Here is a 17,226-nt window from a genome sequence, read left to right on the forward strand (position 1 = left end):
GACAAACACGTACATTGATTTCTCCAGTACTGCACCTGAAGGCTAGGGGCACAGTCACTACAGGCACTACAAGAAGTGCTGTGCTCTTTTTGGCAAGATAAATCAGAACCCATTACCCCAGGGTTCTACAATGATTCAGAAAAGGGCACCACTTAAAAAACACCTTTAAGCAGGAGGTTGTGTAGAACTTGCATCCACTTATTTTAAGCCTTTGTGATGAGAAAAGCAGGACTGGCTTACATGTTTATGCACAGGTGCCAGAGGATTACGCGGAATGGGACATGGCCCCTATCGTGTTTGGAAAAAGGGAGGGAATGGCAGAACAAGTGTGCAGTCCGAGCCCCAAGAGTATGATCGCGTGCCAGCATGGTGCAGTGAAAGCTCTGAGGGGCATGCTTTATGGATCCTGGCTGGTGCCTGTGGTCTTTGTCTCAGAGCTATTAAAATTCTGTGTGTGCAGCCTGAGTGGAGCGTTGCCATTCCTGGTTGGCTGTCAGTTAGGTAGAAGTGCTTCTTTGTCATTTCTAAGGTGGCCAGTGGTGGCAAGGTGGAAAAGGGCACAGCAGTATTATGGTCTCGGCCCGACCAAGCATGAAGAGAACATTAACCACCCCCTGACTTCGGCCAGCTCAGCCTGGCCGCTGCGGGGCTCTTCCACCGTAGAGGAACCTCCCTTAGGTTCTCCATCTGGACTAACAATCCACGCTACCCAACGCCCCCACGCACAAACGTACAGTGTGTGGAAGAAACCCTCAATATAGGACATGTTATTCACCTAGTGCGCATTAACATGCTTTTTATCTCCTGCACCCCTCTTCCTCCATGAACAACAACACAAAAAGGCATCCTGCCTTTAGTTTTGTCTTTTTCTTTCACTTCTGAACCACAGAGATTCTGATGAGAAATGGCACCTGCGTTATGGCTCATTAAGGCTGAGTTTAGCATCATCCTGACCTGGGGTTTCTTTTCTCTGTGGGCACGCTCTCCTGCGGACCTAGCCCGCCCACTCAGAGCAGATTTTAGAGAGTGAAAAACAGAGCTGCTTAACCCTGCCTGAGCCCCAACAGATCAAAGCCTGGCGCTCAAACAGTGAAGAGGCCACAGGCACTGACTGACATTCTCATTACAATATGGAGATCGCTCTCAGCACCAAGAAGCTTCCTGTGTGAGGACAATGTCAGACCTCTGCAAACTAGTCTGTGCTCTGCCTCCATTTCATGCTAACATAACCTTTCGTCTGACATAATAGGAACCCATGGGAGTGAAATTTTCACCACATTGTGTACTCGGCCACAAAGACCTTGTGTGTTTTTTTTTAGCCTAAAACAACACAGCTGCTCCAACCCTTTAGAAATCTCGACCACAAACATTAATGGTTTAGACAAACACCACAGCTTTCTTCAGAAACTGTTTAAAATCTAAGGTCTTGGTTCTGCTTCACTCAGAGGAAAGTTGTGGAGAGGTTTGTCTTTCATAGGGGACATTATGGAGTTATCCATTTTGGCATCAGTGTTTCTGACCGATCACAATTTATCTCCATGCTTCTTCAAAAATTTCTTTAAAAAAAAAAAACATGGGGAAATTGGTAACCTACAGTTAAACTTTAGAGCAGGGGTATTAGCCAAAAAATAATGTAGTCCTTTCCCCAGGCTGTTTAGAAAATAATTGTTCGAAGTTCCAGCCACATAAGAAAACAAAATGGCCAAATGATTTGACAGATTACTAATAAAAGCTAAATGAGTTGTAATCCAGTATTGTTAACGTCCATTTACCTGCCTTTCAGCAAGGACTATTTGTAGATTTTGGTACCTTGGCAACTATGGGCAAAGTATAAGACATTCTTGAGTGGTATTTATTAAATAAAACGCACAGTTTTCTCTTCATTTAATTAGATTTTTGTCTAGAAGAAACGATTAAGATATCAAAGAAAGTCTCACTCTTGATTTTTCTTTCCTGCGGGCAGTCTAGATGAGACTTTCACAAGATGGCACAAACAATCGAACAGCCAAACCACACACACACATATGCACAACCGTCCATCATATCGTTGTAGGGGGGATGCTGCTTTCAGCCAATCGATGTGGAGTCTGATTTTGCACCTGAGGTCTCTAATGGTGGTATGTTTATAGTGTGGCATTGCTAAGTGGATCTGCCTCTCCACTGGCTGTGCTGAATGGCAGTGCATTTACTGGAGGATAAAATGACTGTGGTGGCATGGTTGGCGAGCGATGTGCACTCAGGGTGGGGGATAGTGAGGACTGGGTGGGGGATGGATTTGAAATGCCTGGCAGTCTATGTCTGCACACAGAGGAATTGTTTTTAACAGCCCGTTACCCAATGGCAATGATTTGGAGGGTTGATTACGCTTGATTAGGCCGATAACAGTTTCAGTCCTTTAGACAAAAATAATTACCCATTCTTAATGCATGGGAGCATGTGGATGAATGATTGTTGTTATAGGTACTTATACATATGTGCATGACCATAGCGAAAAAAAAAGAAGAAGAAAAAAATGGGAATATGGGAATGAATATGTTTTGGGCCTCCTTGTCTACAGGCCCCAGACAGCATTTTAAGTTGCCACACTCTGAAAGTTGTTTATATGTATAATATACTTGTGTGTGTATATATATATATATTTTGTTTGTGTGAGACCTCCGTCCAAACTGAGATCTGTTTTTACTTATCATCGCCCCCTAGAGGAGAGATTCTATAACATGCCTTTGGTGCACCTCGCAGCACAGAGAAATTAGCACAATGTTTAACAACCCTGCAACAGAGCTCCAGGGCTTGCTAGCTTATTGCCTCAATTAATACCAGCTTTAATTGGCTTTCCACAAACACAAAGGCAATCAGATCCATGTCACCTACAGAGAACGACTCGGTAGCGATCGATAGGTCCCATCATCTGCTCCTTGTGAGGGAAATGAAAGCACTTTGTCTCCTGGCTGTAGGCACCCGCATGCAGAGCTTTTTGTTTGTCTGTGAGACTGTATAATCCAGCTGCTTTAGAAAGACTGAAGATGAATGGATTCCACGGCACACTATAGCTCATTCTGTCAGGTTTGCAGGCGGAGCGACTGCATCTTAAAGTTATCTTCAAAACCTTCCCTCACTTAGCCCGTCAGGCCCCTGAAATTCTCACCTCACCCTTCCTCTATCAAGATTTCAGACATCTTCAGAGCGTCTCAGCATCACAACAGAAAAATTGTTTCTGAAATTGTCTTTTATATTTTAAGAGGCCAAATTCAGTTTCTCAAACAATGTTTAGCTTTTCGTTATTAATGTCTTCTTTTGCCTCTGTTTCTGTCTCTCTCACTCTAAGCATGATGTGAATCAGCAGTGAGACATGTTTCATCGTTCTTTGTTGGTAGTAAACAACATCTCTTTCAAACAATCAGCCGGTTGAATATGTGGCCAGATGGGTTGTGCACAAGCTCTGACGTGATATATATACATATTCAACCGGCTGATTGATTGAACGAGATGTTGTTTACTACATTTGTTTATATATATCAAAATGAATGCCAAAAATAGAACTTTAAAGAAGGAAACAGTCACAGCTCCAACTACAACAGTAACTGTAACCTTCCTTAGGTCTATTTCCTCTCATCCCCTGCGGACATCAGCCACCGTGTGGTCACCATGCCAGTGGTGCCGTCACGGTGTTGTCACTGTCTGAAACCTTCACACTTCACTGTATTTCCATTGGATTCTTCAAAATGTGGTTGAAGACACACCTTTAATGGACTATGGCAACTTTAATCTTGGAAACCAAGGCAGATACAAAAAGTATAAAAAATCAAACAAAGCAAATATAAGTCAAAACTAGGTAATAGCGAGATGTAGATGGAAATAGTTAAGTAGTTAAATAGTTAAATAGTAAATAGAAAACAGAAAATGTGGTATTATGATTGGTTGATTGCTCTGCCAATGTGATAATGCCCACCTGTCTTTTTCACAACCGGTCTGTAAATAAGCCTGAATGGGTCTAACAGGTGGCAATGGATGGACTGATTACGAAGTAAACAAGTCACTCATTTGGACATTACCAAATGAATTGAAATTAATTTGAAATGCCTTTACCTAAGATCTATTGATTGATGGTTCAAAAAGTATACATAAAACAACAACAATAACAAATGTAAAAAAAATGATTATTATAAACTGTGAATAATATTAGATAAACAACATTTAGTACTACAAATAATGTATATACTATGTATGCGCCGATGTATCGGTCACCGATATTTATCATCCTACTTTTCTAACCATCGACATATCGGTTTAAAAAAGCAGATATAACAAACCAATGGTTTATTAATTAACTGCATGAAGGCACTGAGCTGTATAATGTCTGTTGCATGCTAATCAAATAACAAAAGACAAAATATTGCACACTATTCTTGACTAAGGGTGTGTTCCCACTTGTAGTTCAGTTCGTTTGGTTCATTTGGTCTTGACCAAAGAGGAAAATTATACATTTGGTCCTGGTCTGCTTAGCATTCACATTAGCATTTTTTGACAGCAAACAAGGGTGACACTTCCGGATCATTAACCGTTATAGGTAAATAACGAGGAGAATAACAGCATGCAGTAAACAGTAAAATTTTTGCGCTACAAACCAGTGTGTTCATAATTAAGATAATACATTAAAATAATGCTAAGACACACAAATTTTCAACATCAAGCAGTAAAACAAACTTTTTTGTACAGTTAAAAATAGCAGGATGCAGATGAGACCATAAGCCAGACCCATAGAATTTACAAATGGCCGTGCCATTTGCGACAAGGCAAAGGTGAATAGCTCCGTAAAATAGAAAACACGTCAACATAAGAGTCCCACCTTAGTAAAGGGGGTCTCATACATATTTAAACTTACAAAATATATAAAAATGTATACAAAAACTAATTTGAAGATTCATCATGGTAAAGTGAAGTGTTATTTTACATTTGTTTACTTTATTCCTGTACCTGAAAACTGTGAAACTTACCAAAAAAGCACTATTTATTGTGAATCTTTGTTCTGTTGTATTTATGCAGGCCTGCTGAATTTGAAATGGATCCAGTCCATGTTCTTTAGAAATTATTTGATGATACAGCAATAAAACTGATATATATATATATATATATATATATATATATATATATATATATATATATAATTTAATGCAGGTTTTTTTTTTAACTTTGCTGATTTAAAACATGAACAAAATTATTTTGATGGCAAAATGTCAAATAAGAGAGGAAGTGACAAATATCGGTATCGGTATCGGAGTCGGCCAATAAGTGTTTGTTAAAATCGGTATCCTATCAGCCCCCCAAAAAAATCCTATCGGTTACTGCAGTATATTAGGGTATTTTTCAAGCAATATTAATATGTGACTTTTGTACTTTAATATACCCTGAGCACATTTTATACTATTTATTTGCATTTGGTTGTCCTAAATGTACAGTAAATCAGTGGTTTTCGATATTTTTGACTCCCATTCAAGACAATATTTGAATGCTGTTCTATTGAAGAGTTATATTTACCACTGGTACTTCAATAAAATAAGTTTTAATTAAAATGTATAAATAAATGTGTTTGTTGTAATGCAGTGTCACTTTAATATATTTATTGATTTTCCATGTTTTTAAGAATTTTAATGAATATTATATTAATGTAACTAAATCTATTTTTAAGACTTGTTATAGGGCCCACCTGGAAGTTGGCTTAGGCCCTCAAGTGGGCCCCGGGCCTCTGGCAGAGAACCAGTGGTGTAGAGTAAATAAAATGTATTATACATTTCTCCCTTGGAGGAAATATCTGCTCATATTCATGTACAGAAGACATTTACAGAAGACCATTAAATGCCAGTTCTACAGTAACTAGCATTGTTCTCCACTATTTTTTTTTACTTCCACTTCTCCTCAAGTGCTACACTGTTCTACTGAAGCTTACTGCTGACTACATGCATTGTTTTGGTCTCTGTGATTTTGCCAAGTAAGACATATACCTAGATCAAAATTTTTTGATGATCCTTCGATCAACATTGGTGTCCAAAAATATAGAATTAACCTATTCCTACCCCAAACCTAACCCTACTGATAATTTATTCTTAAAACCAGTGGGAAATGCTAGCTGATTAACAAGAGTGTAGAAGCACCTAACCCTGATTGTAAGCCTAAAACTGATATTTCCTGAAAAGATATATCTCTATTCTGATTGATTGGAATGTTGTTCCAGGATCAATAAGGATGTTAATCCAGGAACTTGCTGTACTTGGTGAAATCATGCTCAGTGTATTGTTTTCTACCTTGGATTAATTTGCTCTTATTATTCTGGTTTGTAATTAACTTTGGATAAAAGCGTCTGCTTAAATAAATGAATTTAAATGTAACAACAGCCCTAAGCTTGACTCTAAATCTTAGACTTATATCGGATTGGTTGACAGAAATCTTGTCTCTGTACTAACAAGAATGTTGATCCATGAACATGTCCTACTTGAGTGAAACATGCTAAGCCTCTTTGTTTCTCTCTCGCTCTCCCTGCCTCCAGATGATGTCCCACCCTACTTCAAGATGGAGCCGGTGGCAACCCAAATCCACCTAGAAGGGAACCGGTTGGTTCTCACCTGCATGGCTGAGGGCAGCTGGCCTCTGGAGTTTAAATGGCTTTACAACGGTACAGAGTTGACGCGTTTCTCCCTGGAGTACAGGTGACACTTCCCATCTTCCCACTGCTGTATGAGTGTTTCTGCAACTAAGAGCACTTTTGGCTCTGTAGACATATTGAAAATGCACATTCGCACAGGTAATTTCATTTGTGCACTAGTTATTTAATTCGTTTATTTTAAAGTCGTGAACATTCAATGTATAATTTCACATCTCAAATGATGTATTGCATTTAATACCATTTTGCATTTTGTGGTGGAAATAGTGTTGGTGATGGAAATGCCATTTTAATTTTGACATTTACAAAAAAATGACATTTTAAGGATAAATCGGAGAACTCTTTTGTGTGGCTTATTTTTCCAAAAATACTGAAGGCCTGGTAAAAAATCAACCTCTGGGTCACAAAGATGCCTGTAGTTGAAGAAGCACGCATTCATCACTCCGACAGCTTAATAAGGATCACAAATAGAACATTAACCACAGTTTCAATTGCAACAAATTTCATTCAGTTTTCTGGTATTTATTGTCTTCTTCCTTTTTAGTGAGTCAAGAGCGTTTGTGGATTGTAATCCTCTTGAGTTGTAGTGCCTCATTCCCTCCGCAGCCATGAAATCACACTCATATTGCCTCTCAGCTCACATTAAATGAGAATGAGATGTATTTCCTGAGCGATCCCTGTCGTCCATGTTTTGTTATATGTATTCTGCATAAATGTTGTATCCCTGGTGAAAGCAGTGCAGAATTATCCATCAAGAAAGAGCAGGTAGCCGAGTACCTTGTAAATAATTTTCAACAGCTTCAAGAGCTATGTAATATTTATATTTGAAAAGGCAAAGTGTTTTCTCCCCCCCCTCTCTCTCTGGTCGTAGTGAGGTGGCTTGGCTGTATTATTTTCCTGCACTCTTCGTACCTGCTGACCACAGGACTCCAGATGGACTCTTTCATATTTGCCTTTGCATTATAAGACGGCCTAATAGCTAAAAGTCCAAGCAACCCGCAGCGCTTGCTCTAAGTAGGGGTCAAGTCAGATGTTTTCTGGAATTTTTGAGAGGTTCCTGCTCGCTACAGCTTTTCTGCCTGTCAGTCAAGACAATAGCAGTCTGCAGATTCGCTTCCGATGCAGTCCGCAGAGCATCTCCAAAAGATCCCTGGTGACTGAAACTTCCCTGCAGTCTCCTATGTCTCACACACTGATATGTATGTGTGTTTTTGCATAGTTTCCCTTTTTGAGCAAGTGGAGACTTGCTCTCTTCTTTGTAAAACTAAAGTATCTGAAAAAGAGCTGGCGGTGTAAAAATGAGGCTTGACTAGCCTTGAGTAAAAGCACCACTGCCCACATGCTTAGCTTTCTCTTTATCACTCTATTTAACTAATAGGTCTTGCCACAGGTTTGTGACTGAAGCAGTGTGTGTAGGTGTAAAAACACACTTGTGTACTTCATGTTTTCATGATGACAGCCTAGTTTTAGTTTTTATTTCAATAGCATACATGAGCACATAACCCATATCGAAGACCCCTCATTTACTCACTCTCATCTCATTACAAACCTGTGTGACTTTTGCTCAAAATATCTTCTTTTGTATTTGAAAGGAGAAGTAAAACATACCGGTTTGGACTGGTATGATATGGAGCAAAAGATGAAAGGATATTCAATTTTGGTTGAATTATTCTATATATTATATACAGTGTAGATCAGAACTTTTTTTTTTCTCTCTTAAAATAATTGAATCGTTCTATTTGAAGGATTTTTTTGTCGTGGCTATACCATGGTAATAGAAAAGTATTTTACAAAATAACCAAGGCAGTTTAACAAACCTATTATTTTTTGGTAAACACAGTGATGAAAATTAGAGAACACAATGATTGCAGCATGAAGAAAGATTACAACTAAACTTTCTGAAGGGTTACAGCTGTCAAAAATTAGTAGCATTGAATAGCCCTTTTTAATTTAATGACTTTCAACACATATTCAAATGCAGGACATCACTAGTCTCTCACACCGCTTTGGTGTGATCTTGGTCCACCGTTCTTCCAGTCTCTTCCACAGTTCAGTGACTGTAGTGAGACACTATATGCAAGGACAGATCTTTACCCTGAACTGCAATTCCAGCTGCAGTGTTGAACCGATTCCCCCAAATCACAGATCTGGAACGACCAACTTCCCATGCCATGGCTGCTATTGGCCTTCATGTGGACAACCTGCCATCAGAAAGGGTTTAGAACAGCTAACCATCTTTCAAAGTCCGGGAAAGCTCGAAAGTTAGGCTGCTAGTTAAATAGGTGTCGTCAAATAATTAGTGTTCTCTAATTTTGATCAGTGTTCTCATTTAAGGTTTTTATAATGTGCTAATGTGAAATATGCTTAACTGCGCTTTTACTCCTATAAGGATGATTTCAAAAGGGTCTAAGCAGTGACCTCAGAATTTAGGAAATTGTAGGTTGTTCTCTAATTTGGATAACCACTCTATATAAATAGTATTCTAAAAACAAAGGTTTTAAAAGGTAATAAAATATTCCACTAGTGGTATTTTATTTGCGTTGAATATGCAGCTTAATTAAAAGCAGGACGGAGACTTAGATCAGTGCAGTTATATCAATAACATGCATTTTAATACAACATGCAAGATTAATTTTCATTTCATTTCAAGGGGTCAGTTCACACTTGATGCTATGAGGGGCCCCTAGAAGTTAATTCATACTCTACAAGAGGGCCGTCTCTCCTAGTGGTCAGCAAGCGGTCAGCTTGCATTGTCTGTAGCGCTAGTGTTCAGTTTCCTTGGTCTCAGGTCACCCAACCTGATGTTTTGTAGGCCCCTGTTAGCTACAGGCCCCAGGGCACTGGCCCTTTCCATAATCCAAGCCTGCCCACATCCACATAAATATTTCTCTCCTTTGTTCTATATGAAGTGTTATTTGCCACTGCTGTGTTTTGTTGTGCTCACAGCACCAGGGCTGCCTGAGGACACCTATCTATTGTTGATAAGGGTTCTTTCTTCAACAGATTACCCATGAACACCCTGAGTTGGCTGAGTGTTGCGGCCTGATCTGTACTCGAGTAGAAGCTAGGACTGTTTGATTAATTATAGACCAATAAATAGCTCAAAGGTCATTTGTTATAGCCAGTTCTTTTTGGCTTGCTGCAAGCTCCCATGCTGTGAGTATGAAAAGTAGCAAACAATGGTTGATGGGACTCCGATTTTCTCTTACCAGGTATGTGATTCCGTCACTGGATCGCTCCAATGCAGGCTTCTACAGATGCATCGTCAGGAACAGGGTGGGAGCTCTGATGCAGAGGAGTTCACAAGTCCAAGTTGCTTGTAAGTGTCACATCATATCCTGACACAATACAAACAGAAAATCCTAAAACTTAAGTAAGTGGCTTAAATTAACACATTAGCAACATTTTGATAACAGAGCAAAAAGTTAATTGTCTGTTGTCGATAGTGTAACGATACTTGTAGTAACATTCACAGAAGTCACTTTTGAAACAAGCAGCTTTCTGTTGGTCACCGTAAATAATCCATGTGACCAAACTGAACTAGTTGCAAAATCTGCATTAGAAAATACTTCCTTTGTGTGAATTTCCTTATCATTCATATTTTAATAATTGGATTTAGTCCAATAACGGTAAATGTGATCAAACCTTCAGCCAAGTGATAATGATTTGAGGCATCTTAATTGCAAACAGTGTGAGATTATCAATTTGACCAAATTAAATGCTTAGGTTTATGGATTCTGAAACATTTTGAATGGCAGTTTTGTTGCTTTGTTCAATTGAAACGTGTCATGTCAAAACAAGTTCACGCTAACAGAACAAACATTATTTGGCTAACTTTCTGGCAAGGTTTCTCTAAAAGTTATGAACACAAGTTCTTCCTGTAATGTTAATAGTAATCTAGTCTTTAATAATGTTCTAAAACCATAAGCACAAAAGTGTTGTGTTTACTTCATTCATGGGATGTTTTTTTTTTAAATTTGCTACTTTTATATCATAGCAAATCTTAGCAAATGAATAAAATGGAATGCTCTCCTAATGTTTATAGTGTATGTAACTTTAAAAAAAAAAAACATGATACACTTAAGAAACTGGAACTCTTTGAAAGTTTAGAGAACATTCAGTAATTCATAACTCATTGGGAACTTTAGCAAAACATTGTTAAAACATAAAGCTGGGTGTATATGTGCTCAGTCTGCTTTCTGCTCCACTGTCTATTTACCGCAATACTATTTTCAGAATTTTCACTGTGATTGCATGGACAACAGTACATATGCGAGGAATCTAACCATTTGAAAAGAAAGTGGCATGTACGTGTCTATCTACACTCACGGTCAAAGGAGTATACTTTGAAAGGATTGCACACTCAACTCTGTGCAAGACACAGAAGAGAAGAACACCGAATGAAGCCTTAAGTGTTAGTTGCCAAAAGAGTCATATCTCAAGACTGGAACTTTGTGTTTCCTGTCGCAGTGAGTCACAATGTCGCTGTTCTTGTTTTGTCCTCTTCACTTTCCCTGTTCTTCCTGATTTGTGCTCTCTGTTTCTCAGACATGGAAGGCTTTGTGGAGGGAGAACGGTCTCAGGTGGTGTCCCAGGGGGAGGCGGCGTTGATCTTCCCCCCACAAATCCACAGCTTTCCGCGGCCCGGGATCACATGGTTTAGAGACGGGCGCAAAGATCCCCCCCAGCAGCCGCATGTAATCTTCTATTCATTTGTGGATCAGAATCATCTTAATGGCCCCCGTTCTCACATTAAGGCTTATAGAAATAGAGGACAATGCTGTTGTATAATTACTATGAAACGTCCAGAAACACACCAGAGGTATTCACTGCAGAATCTCTCATTGATAAAGTCTGTTATAATAAGAACCCCTGTTGACTTTAGACGAAATGTGATTGAAGGCTAGAGAGGAAGCTGGCAAGGCGGGAGCCAATTAGACAAAGTGGACAAAAGGCCTTTATTGATGACCTTGGATGATTGACAGAGTTTGCGCCTGAGTGCGCGCCGCCCCATGTGTGCGCGCATGTATGCGCAATCCATGTTAGAAAGGTCTTAGTAATCACCTGAGATCAATTTGCCTCATCCGCCAGCAGGAGGCTTGACAAAAACAGCCGGCATGTTTGATGATCTATAATTCATGCTGATCGTCCGGCATGTCACATCTGACGAGAGGGCTTTAGACACTTAGGATTGTGTTCCCCCTCCTCAGCTGGAGTACATGAGGAATCCCCAATGAGACGCTGAGTGATTGTGTTTGTGAGGCAGGGGTCATATAAACATCTGAGGTTCTAGCGGTGCTGCTTCGAGCTTCTTTCTGTCTCGCTCTCTGTGTCTGTCGAGCGGCAGTAATGGTCCTATATGATTGTGAGAGGGCCTGACAGCATACAATTTGTTTGCCGCTTGTTTGTTGCTCCTTCAATGCATTGATATTCCACGGCGCATTTGGTTTGGACTCTGTGAGAGCCCTTACTCTAATTGTGCAGGAGTCAGTTTAATCTGGGCTGATCAGGCCTGTGCTGACAGATACACAGGCTCTAATCTCGCTGCACTCCAAATGTCGACTCTCATTTAACCACACGCACTCACGCATGACCTGCATTTTAGCTCCAGCAATCCTAAAACACTTATCCACTTCATTCTTCAATGCAAATAACATTACCATCCCGGCCTATTGGATGTAAACAGTTTTCCTCAGCGCAACTGTGTTTGAGTAGTTTACTGACATGTTTGTCGCTGCGAGTTGTGTTTTCTAGTTATGTGACTACTGTTCTCTTTCCAACGTCGTAGAGCCCTCACTTTGGACAACACCCTTGTCATCCTGTCCGCCGTGGCCCCTGATGCGGGCCGGTATTACGCCCAGGCCGTCAACGACAAGAATGGAGAGAACAAGACCAGCCAGCCCATCATCCTGAATGTAGAAAGTGAGTTCTGAATAAAGAATCAACACACGTTTCGTGATGTCCAGTCTTAAAAAGGATTCCCAAACATATTTGTCAGCTGAACCCCTTACCTAAAACATTTACTTCTACCCCGTTAAATATTAAATTGAAGTCAAAAATGTAACAACACCTTGGCATGTTCACAGGTTTTTACGATGTCAGTTATGGTGACATGATATACAGGTAATTTACCTATTTACATATTTTTTTTTTTTTAAATCATTTATTTATTAGTTGTCCATCACCCTAGTTTAGGATACCCCGGGCCCAGAACAGGTGGTCCATCAAGTATTGTGATCTCCAACAAATATTTAAATATATGTTGAATAAAAATACAATATGTAGACAGACTTCTACAATATTCAAGTTCAGCTAAATGATTAATCATCCCTCTCACATTAAAATGCATTAAGTAAAATGAAAATTGTTACACACATATATACAGCATTAGTGCTAGGAAACAATTAACATTTTCTATCATGATTAATCACATTGTCATGCACAATATTAAATAATTAAATAATTCAACAGTAGTGTATTGTGCACTTTTTTTAATGAACAAAAGTTCAACAGCATTTGGTTTGCATACACATTAAGGAAATACAGTGCTTTTTTACACCAGTATTCCTTCCATATAGTAGCAGTTAAATATTACTTGTAAATTTCAAGTTAAAACATTGATGAAATCAAATTAAATATAAAACCAAAACCACTGCCAGTGCACTAAAATTTTTAAAATACAAGTTGTGCTCAGAGTCCAGAGCCTATAACAGGCACCTTCTGAGTGTATACTCCTGCGGGACCCAACGCAACAAGAGGCTAAGTACTAACCACGCGGAGCACAGAACTTCTGATACATGCAGCATGATTGCATGTACATTTCTGAGAGACAAAATTTATAGATCTGTAAAGCAATATATTGTGAGAGGTCCAGGTCCCCATTGACTCAAAATAATTAACCGCAAAGTTAACAAAACGATGCACTCCACTGAGCGAGAGTGCTTCTCTGCTGTCTTCATGTGCAACTTATGAAGTCATGATTACAAGCATGTTGCATTTTTTTCTGTTAAAAATAACAGTGAACAATGGTTTGTGAATGTTGATGCTTAGCCTAAATCATTTTATCAAGTGTTGATGTGAGTGCTACTGCGGTCTTAAGCCCACCCCAAATGCTCTCATTGAGTGAGATGTGTGATGACACCCATCCCAAGCCAATACTGATCAACATCTCACCCCTCCTGTGACCCATGGTTTGTCTGTATGTCTATTCATAGCCAGTGAGCAACAGGCTTTCATAATAATAAAAATAAAACGATAACGTTAACTTGCCCAGCCCTAATATATATATATATATATATATATACACACTAATTCACTATCTCAACAAATTAGAATATGGTGACGTAGCAATCAGCTTATCAACTCAAAACACCTGCAAAGGTTTCCTGAGCCTTCAAAATGGTCTCTCAGTTTGGTTCACTAGGCTACTCAATCATCTGCTGATCTGAGAGTTGTCAAGAAGACAATCATTGACACCCTTCACAAGGAGGGTTGTTAAGTTTCCGCAGTCTGTGATGATTTGGGGTGTAATGTCTTCTGCTGGGGTTGGTCCATTGTGTTTTGGGGAAAACCAAAGTCACTGCACCCGTTTACCAATAAATTGTGGAGCACTTCATGCTTCCTTCTGCTGACCAGCTTTTTGAAGATGCTGATTTCATTTTCCAGCAGGATTTGGCACCTGCCCACATTGCCAAAAGCACCAAAAGTTGGAAAAATGACCATGGTGTTGGTGTGCTTGACTGGCCAGCAAACTCACCAGATCTGAACCCCAGAGAGAATATGTGGACTATTGTCAAGGAAATAGAAACTTTCTATCTATCTCAGAAGGCCAATAAATGCAAAGAGAAATAAAATATATTCCATTTATTGTTATCAATAACATGAAGTACATTAAAAAAACTACATTACATCCAGGTTTCCCAAGCTGGGACTTGTGAAGGAACTGCAAGGGGTTTGTGAATTTAATGAAAAGCTAATGATCAATTCAAATTAAATCGTTATTTATATAGCGCTTTAAACAAAATACATTGCGTCAAAGCAACTGAACAACATTCATTAGGAAAACAGTGTGTCAATGATGCAAAATTATAGTTAAAGGCAGTTCATCATGAATTCAGTGATGTCATTTCTGTTCAGTTAAATAGTGTCTGTGCATTTATTTGCAGTCAAATCAATGATATCGCTGTAGATGAAGTGACCCCACCTAAGCAAGCCAGAGGTGAGAGCGGCAAGGAACCGAAACTCATGAATCAGATATGGGTCACAATTGAAAGAACGTGTAAACGTACAGCCCAAAAAATCAGATATAGGCAACAAATCAGAATTGCGCATCAAGACCTGCAGTGTAAACTAAACCAAACACACACCTGCTACATAAGCACCACTTCTCAATGTTCGGGAGCACAAACTGCCAGGCAATCTTATTTATTTGCAAATAGATTTTTCATACTACCCAACAGCTGAATTGGCTTTCAAAAGTAAACAACTCCATCGCCCCCTAATGGCTGTGGATGACACCTAATGTAGTGCACACACTGGGTCAGACTTCAGTTTTTCAAGAATCAATATTCCCCAACTCAGTGCGCAGTAGATTGCGAAGATGTAGCGTGTGGTGAAGCTTCATGGAGCTTTGTATGATAGCTGTGGTCCTGCGGTGCCACAATGACAGGGTGATTAATCACCCTCATAAAAACGGCCCCTCTCTTTAATAGACCCCACAAAAACAGATTTATGAAAAAGAGAGGAAGACCATAAAGTCTCTCTGTGAAATCATGGCCTATTGTAACTCTTATCCAGGGGTCCAAGTATGGAAAAGGAGGCAAATAAAGGGGAATAAGATCAAGACAGAAGAAAAGAGATATCACCGATTGAGGGCAGAGAATCAATGTGCAGTTGAAGGTTTCCAGAAGCCGGCAAATGATTGCATGGCATTTAATCATGTCGACCGTGTCTCTCAATCAGACCCCATTCTGCAGTGTGGCACATTAGTGAAGATATTACAGTGCACTTACAGGAGGAGAGGGTGCAGACAATTACATATATAATACTAAGCACATAATAGAGAGGGCTGTGAAAAAGAGACGAACAAGTGCTCTGGGCTTCAAGATTATCTTTATGTCTGTCTTCTCTCACTACCTCCACCTTTACTCTGTCTCTCTCTCTCTCTCTTTTATTGCTCGGGATTACTCGTTCAAATGGTTTCTCTGGTTCTAGGTTTCACAGGCTCTATAATGTCTCTATTGGGGTCATGAAGCGGGCATTTGTTGGAGAACCACTGAGAAGAATGCAAAATGTCTACATACTGTAAAAGTGTGGAGCTGTGAACTTCATGTTAGAAGTAAAGCTCACATGAAGAATTTGAATGAGATATGTACATGGGATCATATATTCAAATCTTTTTGAGTATCGCAATATTCTACATTTTTTTGTGATATTGTTTTGAAAGACACATGGGGGATTATTAAGGTGTTCTTCCACAGAAGTAAAATCTCACGAGCAAGGGAATACAGAAAGTCTCCCTTTGCTCTTCATTTAAATTCACTGCGAAACGCTTTTGGTAATCCATTTACTTCAATATTTTCACACGTTTCAAAGCAAAAACAGGATTTAGACCGAGAGAAGCGCAGGTTGGGGCTTGATTTTATTCATTGACTGTTGATTAGAAAAGACTTTCGTTGGAACAACACCCTGATAATCATGAAAAAGAGAGTAAACAAGCTCATTTGCAGCTGTAAACAAATTCTGACGCTATTAATCACAAAGCTTTTACTCTATCAGAAGTTTTTTTTTAAAGAAAGCTATTATGTTCATCAAAGCAGTGTTTATTAGATTAAAAATACCATAAGAACGTGTGAATTTTATTACAATTTAAAATAACGGTTTTCTATATATTTTGATATGTAATGTGTTCCTGTGATGCAAGCCATTATTCCAGGCTTCAGGTCACACAATCTTTCAGAAATCATTCGAATTTGCTGATTTGGTGAATAGAGGCTTCTTTAAGGAACAGAAAGTACAAAAGAACAGAGTTTTATTTGAACTGGAACTCTTTTGTGACATTATAAATGTCTTCACTCTCACTTTTGATTGTTTGAATGCATTGTTGCGGAGTAAAAGTTAGAAGAAGAAAAAGAAAACAGTTTGAACTGTACTGCATATAAACAGCTATTTCTATTAAATATTCAGCATTTAAGTAGTCCAGGAAGCCAATTTACAGCTTGAGTTCCAGACAGACAGCAAGCTGAACCAATTTAAGAGAAACTATTGAGATCTCATTTGTAATTTCCATGACTATGTGCTTCTGATTGTCTTCAGACGTTGGCGGCCCAGCAGACCCCATCGCTCCTTCTATTATCATCCCGCCGAGGAACACCAGTGTGATGGTTGGCACGTTTGAAGTCACACTGGAGTGTGTGGCCAATGCAAGGTGTGTGTGTGTGTGTACACAAGCACTCAAAATGACCTCTATCAAACTATTAAAACTCAATTCTGTTTATTTGTTTCCTTCAGGCCACTCCTATCTCTCGTTCCCCGCTTGTGTTTAACCGTATTTCTCTCTCTCTCGCTCTACC

The 17,226-nt window shown here is 39.2% G+C and overlaps 1 pseudogene; it reads left to right on the top strand.

The window, feature by feature from the left end:
* LOC113101031 (protein sidekick-2-like) overlaps positions 1-17,199 on the top strand; it is an 86,982-nt pseudogene extending 69,783 nt beyond the window's left edge.
* Positions 17,200-17,226: the final 27 nt, after the last annotated feature.

This window comes from Carassius auratus, unplaced genomic scaffold (assembly GCF_003368295.1).
Source record: "Carassius auratus strain Wakin unplaced genomic scaffold, ASM336829v1 scaf_tig00217453, whole genome shotgun sequence".
In the NCBI taxonomy this organism is placed as follows: Eukaryota; Metazoa; Chordata; class Actinopteri; order Cypriniformes; family Cyprinidae; genus Carassius; species Carassius auratus.